This window comes from Camelus bactrianus, chromosome 2 (genome assembly GCF_048773025.1).
Source record: "Camelus bactrianus isolate YW-2024 breed Bactrian camel chromosome 2, ASM4877302v1, whole genome shotgun sequence".
NCBI lineage: Eukaryota > Metazoa > Chordata > Mammalia > Artiodactyla > Camelidae > Camelus > Camelus bactrianus.
The window spans coordinates 15,401,130-15,413,964 of NC_133540.1; the positions used below are offsets into that span (position 1 = coordinate 15,401,130).

Below are 12,835 nucleotides of genomic sequence, written 5' to 3' on the forward strand. Positions count from 1 at the left end.
ATTCCTTCAGAGGGAAAAATGAACATCTTCACGGCAGCCTCTAAGGCTCCACCCCCCAAAACCACCACTTATTTCCTATTCACTCTGGCCCACACCAGCCTCCATGCTCTCTGTCCAGCGTGAGGGACCTCAAGGCCTGTGATCACTGTTCCCTCTGCCCACCCCTTTGCCTCCGTCTTTGCCTTATTCAAAGGTCACTTGCCCCATCCACACTCCTCCCTACCACACATTCCTCGCCCTCCTTTATTTTCCTCTGCAGCACTTATCAGCAGCTCACCGACCCTGTATTTCTTTCTTTTACTTATTTTCTCTGACAATTTACAAACTGGAAATGCCATGGTGGATAATAGCAGAGAAATGGGGGAAAAAACAAATGAGGGTAGGTATCTTCTAAAAGCTAAAGTGCCCACCTGAAAAGGAGGTAGGAGATAAAGTAGTAGTAGTCGTTACAATTTTGGTAAACACAAGGTACGTAGTCAGGACTAGTTTTCACAATACTTGAGTGTAGGTAGGCAGCAATAAAAAGAAATTTATCCTGAAAACAAGAAATTAAATTCTTGGGAAGATGATGTGTTCAGCTTGAAATGTCAGTAATACTTTTATGACCTTAGTCTGATAATATCTTGCTTTATAATTTGATCTGTTTGACAGATGGGTCATGAATCTAATGATGCCACAGTTTCGGGAGCAGAACAGACCACCCCACGATGGGAATGGGACAACCATCTGTATCCAACGGGCAAACTGGGGTTATTTTATGAATACCCTGAAATGAGTAAGTCATCAGTGGGGATTTCTGTGCTGTCGGTTATACTAGAATATGCTTTGGGTCTCAGAAGCATCGGTTACCGAGCCAAACAAAGACCTAGCATACCGAAACGGTCCCGCTTTTCTCAATTAGATGCAATTATGCAGTCAGCCTTTCAAATAGGTTGCCTGTGTATATCTTTGTCAATATTTATGTTGTACAAAGCTGAAGGTTTACTGCCAAGGAATGAAATGGAATACTCATTCAGGCATTTCTCCATCATTGATTCTCAGATCCTTCTGGTCATGTCGTCTAAGGATGAACTCAGAACCGTTACTAGATGTGACTCAGCACGGGCTGCAGCCCGTGTGGCACAGCTGTTGGCTGATATCCTTCTAAACAGAGTCATGTGAGCCCGCCAGCCTGTGCAGAAAGCCCGCAAGAGCATCCTGCCTCATGGCAGCAAAGGTCACAGGGTCACCCCTTCCACACCTCACACCTGCCTTTGACATTTTTCCTATTTCTTCTGGCCGATGGTTTCAGCCTGGTTCCTTGAGTCACTTCATGGCACATCACTGGCTTGAAATCAGGATGAATTTGCTGATCTGGAGTATTGGTAGAACACAGATCCCCTCCTTCTCCAATGTCTTTGTCCATTTCTGTAAATTTGCTTGGCCTTTGTTTCTCTTTGTTTGAACTTGGTTTTGAACTCTCGGTTGCCTTTAAATTGTTGCATCTCAAAATAGATTTCCATAGGAAACTTCATCTTTTCTATTATGCATGGCGCACTTTTATCTACTAGAAGGCTGATGATGTGCACGTTTTGTATCTGAGACCTTTGAGCTCACCACTGCCTTGAATTACTTTTTTTTTTTTAAGCTTAGGAGACAGGAAAGTATTTTTGTCAATAGGCTTTGCATTTATGCATGCCGGTTCATGTCTGCAAGACACCCCATTGGGCTTCTTGTTTATAAGTCTACAGAAAGAGGGAGTTTTCTTTTTCCTAAATTACATGCTATATATATAATAATTGCTTTTAAAATATATAATATACATAGAAACACATCTGATTCCCTCGGTGAATGAAAGGTCATTTTGTGGCATCTTCAGTCAGCTATGCTTTGTGGCCTGGTGTCTGATTTGAGTTTCATCTTTGCTTTTGTTGTGCTTAGTGACCAGGTTCGATTAAGGGTGCAGCTCCTGTCCCTGGTGTAGAAATTATGTTCGTTTTTTCTGCTTATTTTCAAAAGGACTTTAATCCAATGACCTGTTATTCCAAAATGAGTCATAATAGTAAATATTTCTTATTGGGGCTTTTATCAGCATTAATAATAACAACAACATTCTGAGGGCAGCATATCATTTGGTATTTTAACACACACGAAAAAAGCCTTGGAAAATAGTTATTGTTCTAGCTAAGTCAAATAAAGGTCATTGAAAGGAAAAGTTGTACGCTTTTGGGAGAAATGGATAGGACTTTTAGAACTTTATAGTCTCATTAAAATACTAATTAAATAATTCAGCCTAACTCTACCCTACATAACAGGATGGAGTAACAGCTATTGTAGAGAGATTGTTCAGATTTATTCGTTTTCCTATTCTCTAAATAATCCCTAACGAATTAGAAAATTCAATCCATTTCTGAGAGTAGGCAGTCTGTTATTCTGTATTCAACGCTGGAGTGAAACTTATTTTGTGTTCTTTTCGTTCATGGGAGATAGGATTTCCAAGTGCTTTTTGAATTATTTTTGTTCCTCTCAAATAAAGTGCCTTTGGTGGTGATCTCCTGACCTCAGTTTCCTCCTCCCAGTTTTCCCCATGATCATTAATGACACCACACCTGCTTTTTTAGTTAGGCCTCTTAGCCGCTGAAGGGGAACAGCTTCTGACAGATGACCCTGGAGCCCTCCACCCTTGCTTCTTTAGGCCTCGCACCCTGCCACCATCCCTAGTCTCCTTCGCCAGAAGTATCTTTCTCTGCTTTTCTGCCTGGAAGGGCTCTTGCCAAGCCTTGGCAGCAAACCCTCAACTTTTTAGAGATTTTCTGCTCTCCTCTCTAAGCATGAATTGCAGTTGATTCTTGTCTTGATGGTGCGTGATCATGTCTGTGTCCATTGCGCTCCCCGGCTGGACTGATCCTGTCGGAGGCAATAGTCAGGCTTTTCATCTTCCCGTGCATGTCTGAAGTACCACAGCCTGGACCCTGGTTCTCATACGTGTTTAAGTGACTTGAGCTTGGAGTTTCAATGCACTCACATACAACTGTTAGATGAGTTGGCGGTAACATTGTCCCCAAGGCCCCCACAAGGTTCTATAGGGCATATGTTTTTTTCTGAGTGAAATTTCTCTTTTATTTGTTCTAGTGATTTCCCCACTGTCCTTTGAGATTATTGGAGTAACCCTGAGTTATTAACCACAATAGCTCACCCCCAGAAGCAAAACATCCTGCTGTTTGAGAACTCTGACACGGGACATAAGAGAAATAATCTATCAGTCTTAAAATCTGGAAGCCATAAGATACCGTTTTGTACTTAGAGCACCCACAGCACAAACACCAGTCTCTCAAGAACTTGGCGCTGCCTTCCCAGAGGGCGGGTGCCGTAAGTGAAATGCAGTGAGTGATGAAGTGAGAGCTCTTCGTCTTGGTACTGCCTTTTCCACCCTTGCTGTGTTAACTTGATCTTCCCTTCATATATTATGTTCTCCATTTAATTTACTGCAGTTAATATCAGTTGTTCTTCAACATCTCCTTGCACCCGCCCCCTCCATTCCCTCTCTCTCCAGTGCTCTCCCACCCACGCCTCTCCTGCGCTCTCCAGGACCAGGCCTTTCTCCCCCACGCCCTCACCTCTGTTCTGTCTGCCCAACACCTGCACTGACATTTCCTTAACTCCACAGAATGAACTTTCCAAAATGGCAGCTGAGTAACTGGGGGGGATTGTAGACCTCTCATCTCTTTACTGATTCATTCATTTATCTATCCAACAAACACTGAGCACCTGCTATGCCAAACACTGTATCAACTGCTGAGGAGACCAAGACAGGTAAGACTTGGTGTCTGCACTCCGCAGGGCAGGCGAGACTTGGCGAGTAGTTGATGGATTCCTAAGCAGGTGAACACACATTGGACTTCATAGAGCTGGGAATATTTGAACTGAATTTTGAAAGGTGAAAGGAAGTTAGTTCTCTAATGTGTGGTAGAGGGAGTGGACACTTCATGCAGAGAGGTAGAGACATATAAGAGTACACGGCATGAAGCGGCTAGGCCAGACTGAAGAACAACAAGTAGGGTTAGAACAAAGTATCCACAGGTGGGAATATCAGGTGCACAAGGCCACTGTCACGATGGGTCTTGTGTGATTAGACTTGAATGTATCCTTAAAGAAACAGGGCTATATTGGAATATATGTAAGCAAGAGAATTGTATAATGATTATGTTAAAGTAGATCTGGTTATACTGGCAGCAGAATGGATAATAACATTTTTGGGGGGAGGCCCATATTTTGGGGGGAAAGGATATTTCAGGGGCCACCCCAGGTAATCCAGACAAGTGGCACACGCCTGCAGAGAGGCCCTGGGCAGAGGGAGAGAGTCGTGGGTGGCAGAAGTGGTGACTGCTGCAGAGGGGACTACAGGGCCGGGGCGGCGGGCTGCAGAGCTGCTGAGGTGACTTTCCAGTGACCCATCTGGAGAGTGGATCTGCAGTGGGAGTGTCAGGGGAGGAGATGCATTCGAGGAGATGGTTCTGTGTGTGGCATTTTGATTGCAAAGTGTCTATGGGACATCTGAGGAGTGATGCCCGTTGTTAAGCTGGATTCAACAGTCAGGAGCTCAGAGGAGCTGTGGGTGAGGCTGTGGGGGCGATTCATTCCTGCCAAGTGGAGGATTGAGGACGAGGCCCTGGGGAAAATGGCCATGTACATGGCACATGGGAGAAGAGAAATCCACCAAGAGAAAGAAGAATAGCAGAGCTGTTGGGAGAAACTAGTTGAGGCAACACAGAGAAGGCTGTAACCTGGCTTAAGAGGGATTTGAACACTGACTAAAAGGAGCATAGTGAGAAAGGGGGGGGGTGTGGGGGGGCAATAAAGAAAGAGCTAAAGCCCACCTTTAATTGCCAAGCCTTTGGAAAAGGAGGAGGAGGACTATACTTAGGTAGACTTTAAAAAACAGATCTGTGTGTATCTGTGTGTGTGCATATGTGCACACAAACTTTTCTGTCTGGGCTTTTTAAGTTTATTTAATAAAACAAAAATTAAGGGGGGAAAACATCCCCCTGAGAGGAAAATATTTGTCCACGGCAAAAGCTAACTGGTAATCAAATAAACACGAGCTGAAAATGCTGACTAGTTTGAAACACGCAGCCACCGGCAATACAACTCCTGTCTCAGTGCTGCGATGAGGGCCGTGGGGGATGCAGGGCTCTGAGCCCTGAGGAGTCTTCAGCGCAGGTACTTCTCCAAGAAACTGGACTTTAAAGGAAAAAGAAAGTGTAGAACATATCAGAGAGCAATACAGGGCCGTGAGAGAGGGTTGGGCCAGGGTTCGTTTTGTTTTACAGTGGGCGTTTCTGGCCTTGCTGAGTTGCTAGGCCTTTGCTCTTTTTGGTCTTTGTTCCAAAAGCTTTTTAGAAAGTTCTTCTCGCTTGAAAATCTGAACAGATTTAATCATGTTGGGTTATTTCTGGTGTTTTATTTTTTAATTAAAAAATTATCTGGAATTTATTTTAATGTCATAAATGAGGACAGTCTACCAGGCCTTCCAATGATTTAGCAAATTACTGCAGAACTTGAATCCACTGATTTGAAGTGTCAGTTTTATAATATTACTAAAATCTCATAAATATCCACGTCTATTCTTGAAATGTAATGTATTTCATTCATACTCTCAGTGCACTATTTCTATACTGTTTCCATGAACATAGATTAATACCTCCTTGAGTTGGTCCTGTTTTATCCTTTTCCAGAATATCCCTAATACTACAAATTCAAACATCCCTCCTCATTACTTTATTTGTATATATAGGTATATTTCTGGAATACATTTAGGATCACCTTTCAGATTTTTTTCTTAAATCCATTTGGGAATATTAACTAAATTTGCATTCAGATACTAAATTTATTTTGGAGAAAAAATGTTCTATGTCCCCCAAATTTGAGTCTGCCCACTGAAGAGGGTGGTGCATTCTACTGTTCATTCAATCATCTTTTTTTTTTCTTTTTTTAAATCATTTATCAGAATCTTCTTAATATTTTTCATTAATTTATTTCTGAATAGTCTGTGCCTGCTTTGTCATTATAAAATGATATCTTTTCTGGGTTTTGATCTGGGTTGATTGCTAATAAACTCTTAATTTCTGGCTTCTCTTGAATAAGAAGGAGATCTGACACTGTGAGGCCCTATTTCCAATATGGTGATGGTGAGCATTGCGTTTCCTTAGGATGTCCACTTGCCAATTTGCCAGTGGCTGCACCCACTCCAAGCATTTCTGCTACTTACCTGCCCCCGTAGGCAGATGAGCTCATGTAGGGTTAGGTGGGTTATGGACACAGATACTGACATCAATGCTGCCACGCTGCTGACCCTGTGGTGTCACTAACTCTGGTTCTTTCTCTCTGACCTCCCTTAATATGACAGCTCCTTTTGGACTGTGGACCTACTGCATCTTTCCAGCACTGTCGGCTTTTCTGCAACACACGCCTGCCTCTCAGGTCAGAAGCAAATGTCAGCTCCTCCTACCCATCCACCCCATTCACGGTCTTGCCGTTCCTGGCCAGAGTGGTCCCTACCCCTTGACTGAGCAGTAACACTAAAGGGACTATAAATTTGCCTCTCATCCACTGTCTTAGTTACATACCTGTGCTAGTTTACTTTAAAGGTCTGCCAGTTAGGAGGGGAGGGTCTAAAAGTCTTTTAGATCTCTGACCTTATCATTTCTAACCGCTCCCCCACCCTATGGAACAGCTTACCACAGATCTCTGCTGCCCCATCTGTAGCATTGCCCTGTAAGTTACACACAGAGAGAAAAGAACTTCTAAGCCACCACCATAACTTTGACTTCCTGTGACCACACAGACCATAGAAATATCAAGATAAAAATTCCTGAAGAAGAATATTTTGCTTAGGAAGACACTTTAATTGCATACCTTTCTGTGACTTGTAATAACTTCATAGACTCTCTGAATGTGCTGCACTCACTTTCCCAGACTCAAGGGAGCTTGCTCACTTGCCTATATTCAGTGTATTTCCTCCAACATTCTCTATGCATAGCTTTCCCAAAGGTACATTTCTTATTTCTATTTAAATTGTTAGATACATCCACAATATTCTTTTTTTAATCCTCAAATACAAATCATCTTCCAAGATTGTATTATTTCAACACTGAGAGTGAATAATTTGCTTCAAGATTCCCAAGTTTATTATGAGCAAATAATTATGTTTGGTTGAAGATCCTTAAGTATGTTATTTCTACTAAGGGTATATATGTGAAAGAAACAGGTTGTAATGAGTCTTCTTTCCAGAGATTTTATATTTGCCTTTTGTTTGGATTCTTTCACTGTTGTACATTATTATTACCATGAACGTCTTTTCTCTTTGGGATTTAGTTCACCATTTTCCCCTCTCTCTTTACAGGAGTAAAAGAATTTATGTTGTCCTTCCATCCATCCACCACTCCATGTTTTGTGTCCATTCCTTCAACAGGTATTCAGTTTGGGTTCACCACAGTATATGTGGCCTCTTTCCAGTGGCCCCTCTGTTGGCTCTGGAGAACAATATATTGGAAATCAGAGTGGGTACGTGGAACCTTGACTACCCAGTATAGATGCATTGTGCCAGAAAAAGCCCAGAACATCACAGCATGGCAGCCCACCATGCAAGGAACAGCAATTCTGGCTTTGGTGGACCAATGTGAATAAAAAGGCTTCATTGGGTGAAGACTTAGAAAAGTCCAAAAATGCATTGGTGTTGTTTCCTAAGGAATCTAGTGTTGGGTACTGTTTAATATGAGAGGGAGATGCTAACACTATCATCGTTATAAACAACATAGTTGTTGTAACTGTAATTGTTATTATTTTTAATATATTTTCTTTATAATTATTATTTGTGACTTACAAGACCCTTACAGAGGCAGTTGTTAAGGAGCGTGGCCGTTATACTGTTGCTGAAGTGTTAATTCAGTAGAAGCATGGTAATAGCATTAATAAGTACTCACTCTTTTGATCCTCACATTGACTATAAAGGTCACCCGGCAGTGCATGTATAATGGAGATAGAAATCTATCCGTTTAAGTGTTTGTAGAACTTAAAATAAGAGCAGACATTCCACCGCATTTGACCATATATTCCAGACTATCAGTTTAAAATAGGAACTACCTGATGAGGCCATAGAAACCCTTTGTGCATCCCCAATCATTCACTACCTTCCTGGTCCCCTGGGGCAGCGGTTCTTCCAGAAGGTGGCCCCATCTCTCCTCCCCACCCCACTCTTGGCCTTTGATTCCAACTGTTGGTCATTAGCTAAGCATCCTCATGTCCTGCATGTGTCTGAGCTGTGAGGGAACAGAACTCAGCTGTTTACAAACTGTATTGACTATGACCAGTATGAACAGCCTCTCTCCTTCCCTGCCCACAACCCAACAGTGCAACACGGGGCTCACAACCACAGCGATTCCCATGCCAGCCCATCAGGGAACCTTCTTCCCTAGAAATATTCTTACAACCAGAGATGTTTCCTCCCTTACTTCACTGCCAGTTTCACTCCCAGGTTACAGTCCCCATCAAAAGGCTATCCCAGTTTGAATTTCTTAATCAAGTCGCATTGACCCTGAGTACCTGGCTTTTTCCTATGAGCACTCATAGAAATAGAACAGGGCCAGGCAGTGGCTGTGGGCCAGGTTCCTGGGTGAGGGGACTTGCTGGGAGCTTCAGGTTCTGTAGCCTGGCCCGAGCTTAGCTCCCAACACGGCGTCTTCCCATCTGCATTATTTCGGGCCAGGCTTCAACAGTTCAGAGTTTCATTTTATCATCTGCAAACAGAATAATCCCCTGCTGCATATTTTAAGACTGTTATGTACCACAAAGGGTGCTTAGGGAATTCAGTGAGTCAATGCATGGAAGTCACACAACCTGGTCCTCAGGGAATGTTAGTTATCTTCATTATGCACCATCGATAAAATTGGCTCACAGACTTGGCCAGGTATCAAAGCTACAGGCACAAGAATTTGACAGTGTGTTACTGTCTGGATCATAGTCACAATTTTACACAGTAAAACAAGCTACCTGGGACCACCCAGCTGTCAGCCCACCTGACTCTCCACCCCAGGATCCCTCAATTTATCTGATTTGCTTGCTACCCCTACTTTTTGGAGAAAGTTCGCAAATCACACACAGTCAATGACTGCTAGGTTATTTCCATTCCCATTCACTCAAATTGCCCCATTTTCAGTATCCACTGTGCTGCAAAACATAGACTAATGTTCAGAAATATGACAGCAAGGCCTTTCCCGTTCCACAGTCAGAGAACTAAGAATCTGTCATGTTTAATATGCCATGTGACACTAAGCAAAGCAGGAAAACAGGCTTCTGTGCTTTAAGAAAGTTTTTAACAATGACGTTTGAAACTAAAAGTGTTTTTGTTTGGCCTTCAGCTAACCAGAAAATTCAATTGACTCCTATTACCCATTACTCAGGTGTCCTGGTTTGATTGTATTAGGCACTTTTTCCTCATCTCCCCAGCATGGCTTTGCTCCATCAGCACAGATGGAGTGTCTCCAAGGCTGCTCCGTGTGCATAGGCGTGTGTATGCACACATGTGCACCCACTGAATGGTGCCACTGATTCATATCCAGGAGTTGTTCTGTCTTATAACTCAAGCACTGCTTTATTATATCCTAGAAAACTGCTTTTAGATCATTGATTGAACTATAGACCATCCTTTTGCCCACATTAGAAAGTGACATCTTCCAAGACACAGGTCCTGTGTGCTTGTATTTATGTATAAGTAAGAATTAAATATGTATGTCATCCCCTCACATATTTAATTTGTGCCTTTCCAATTGAATGTGCACAGTAAAGGCTAACTTCCCATAACAGGAGAACTTTTAGGAAGTAAGAAGAATGAATTAGCCACCAGGGAGAAGACAGGATATCAAGCAGGAGTTTGGTATAAAGTCATTTATTCTAAAGCTGCTCTGGCTCAATAAATAAGTGGAATTGACATTGTTGTATCATGGCAGAGCATCTGCTATTGAAGACTGATTTTAATTTACTTTGATATAAGTGGAAAATTGTGTCAGAACAGCATGGGAATTGAAGAACACTGCATCTATCTGTACTCCTGAAGTGTGTTTCAGAGCTGCTCAATTTTGAGGAAAATTATCTTGTCTGGAGACAATAGAATTATTTTCATTGTTGGAATTTTTGTAGCTCCCAGAAGCACATCTGCAGGTGATTCTGTAAAAGTCTATAGTTGACTTAAATAGCAGTAAATTTTAGCCTATTGAAATCAGGACATGTGAAATATTTTTGCCTACCACCACCACCGCCACCACCACCACCAGGCAAGCACTTGTACACCCAGAGAGATTTCACATCAGAGGGAATAACAAAGCTGGTTCTGTTACTGAGGCCAAACTTGTTCTGCTCACTGCACAACAGTGATAAATAAATAAATCAGGAGACAAGGTTTTGGGGCAAGGAATAGTAACTTTATTCAGAAAGCTGGCAGACCAAGAAGATGGGGGACTAATGTCCTGGAGAATCATCTTTCCCAAGTCAGAATTAAGGCTCCTTTTGAACTAAAAAGGGGAAGGGGTGTGGTTGGTTGTGCAAACTTCTTGCTGCCGGCATTCTTTGTTCTTGCAGCCATCCATGTGGCTCAGGCTATTGTGTCCCTGTAAGCCTGCAACAAAACAAAGGTTATTCTCTATTTTGCAACTTGCCATCTCTGCGTAAGTGCAGAAGTGCTAACATCCTTAAAGGTCAGAGCCCCGAGAATAGGCTTTCCTGTAGGTTTTAGGCTAAAGGCAACTTTGTTTTACAAAAGGTGCAAAGCCAGCAAGATTAAGCCTGGAAAACAGGGCACAGTGCTTCAAACTGAAGGAACAGATCCAATATGGCGTCAGATTTGTTCTCAATTACAGTTTTAGTTAGGGGAAATTTTGCAGCAGAAAATCCCCTCAGTTGTTTTTCTTGCTTTGCCTGAGATCTTGTTTGCTGGCTTGTGGTCTCATGGTGTCAAAACCGTATGTTCAGATGAATACTATTAAAATCATATGGTGCACAAAACATACCTATTCTGCTTCAAAAAAATGACTGAAACATTTAGCTTTGTTTATTCCCATAGAATTTGGATTGAATCTATTCTCGACTTTCTTCTTCTTCAAACCAGTTTTTTACTGGAGGATTTAAAGCCCAAATTAAAGAATTTTGGAGAAGACTCATGTAATTTATAAGACGTTTACATCCGAATTTAAGACTGACTCTTATTTGTACTTTTAATCAAGGAACACAATAAACTTTGTTAGTCAATCATTTATGACGTTTTAAACTTTGTCCATGTAATCTTTTGGAAGTTGAGAGGCTTAGACAATTGATATAACAAAACAGGTATCATTGCTTAACTGTGTGAATGAAAGAATCCCAGTATAGTTTCCTGAAAGTATATTTTATTAAAAATAATAATGAATTATTGCTTTCTAATAAAGCAACAGACAGAAGCACATACTGAGTGTTTAAAATAAATAATACTGCGGGAAAAATTATCTAAGCAACTCAAGATAGTATAGAGAAAAAAGGATGAACTTGAAGGAAAATACATATTGTGCAATTAATATCTTATTTTTAAGAAGCAAATGATAAAAAAAACCAATTTTTAAATGATTTATCGAAAAAGGATTTATATAAAGCCAACTTATTTTCATAAGTATTACATAAAACAGGGCTATCTAAATCTATATTATTAAAGAATAAAATATATGAAATATATCTCCAAGGTTAATTGATTTTCATAATATTATAATTTTTGAAAATATAACTTACATATACATATTCAAGGAGCTCTTCAGATAAACACAGTAACCTAGTATACAGTTATACCTATTCCACATAAAAAATGAAAAGGCAAGGATAATGCCCTTGCTTACGAACTGCCAATGTACTTCTGGATATTCCTTTAGGTTAAAGACCAAAAGCAAAGTAACTAATCTACTTTGAAGCGGTCGCTCAAGATTTTAAGATATTCACTATCTATATCCAGTTACAGGAAAGACTTAAGTTTTCTGAAGTTTAAAAAAAAGAAATCAACTGCTGAAAACGAAATTCTGTAATGTCTCATGGCCATAACTATAAAGGCTCTAAATTAATGCTCCCTTAACTGTTTTTTTACAAGCACAGGTCATGATCATCACTTTCAAATTCCATTTATGCTAGATGAACGAACGTCTCCCAACATGCTCAATTCTGAGAGTTAAGTGTGTGTGAAAGCCGTCAGTCACCTACCTTATTGAGAAAACACAGTTTCATTTAAGTGGGAAACAACACTACATACATACATATGGGGAGGTACAAGTTCCAACTGGGAATTAAAGTGAAAACTGCAGGAAGTTAAAATCGGCAGAGGAAACATACTGAGAATCCAGAGTAAGTGTTTTAACTGCAAACCATTTCCCTTAAGCTAGATGAACGAATGTCTTTCCACATGATCAATTCTGAGATATAAGTGTGAGTGAAAAAGTCAATCACGTAGCTTGTTGGGAACACAGCTTCTTTTCAGTGGGAAACTACACTACATACATATATATGGGGAGGTTCTAGCTCCAAATCTGTTTTACAGTAAAAACTGCATGAACTTTCAACAGGCACTAGGAAACATACTGAAACCAGAGTAAGTGATTCTACTGAAACTCACTACATTTGAGCTAGATGAACGAATATCTCTCCACATGCTATGGTCTGAGATATAAGTGTGAGTCAAAGAAGACATTCACTTAGCTCGTTAGGAAAACAATTTTTTTTTCAGTTGGATTCTACACTACATAAATATATATTTATTGTTACTACCTCGAACTCGGGTTTACAGTGAAAGCTG

At 40.9% G+C, this 12,835-nt stretch overlaps 1 long non-coding RNA gene across 8 annotated transcripts in view; it reads left to right on the plus strand.

Annotated features, from left to right (window-relative positions):
- LOC141579548 (uncharacterized) overlaps nt 1–11,283 on the plus strand; it is a 65,512-nt gene extending 54,229 nt beyond the window's left edge. For 6 of the 8 annotated variants that reach the window (XR_012511118.1, XR_012511127.1, XR_012511122.1 and 3 more), the window contains 2 exons: nt 652–775; nt 7,382–11,283. This is a non-coding gene — a long non-coding RNA (uncharacterized LOC141579548). Of the gene's footprint in view, nt 1–651; nt 776–6,385 lie in introns of all 8 variants that reach the window. The other 2 variants (XR_012511124.1, XR_012511123.1) reach the window with 2 other exon arrangements.
- The last annotated feature ends 1,552 nt before the right edge of the window (nt 11,284–12,835 follow it).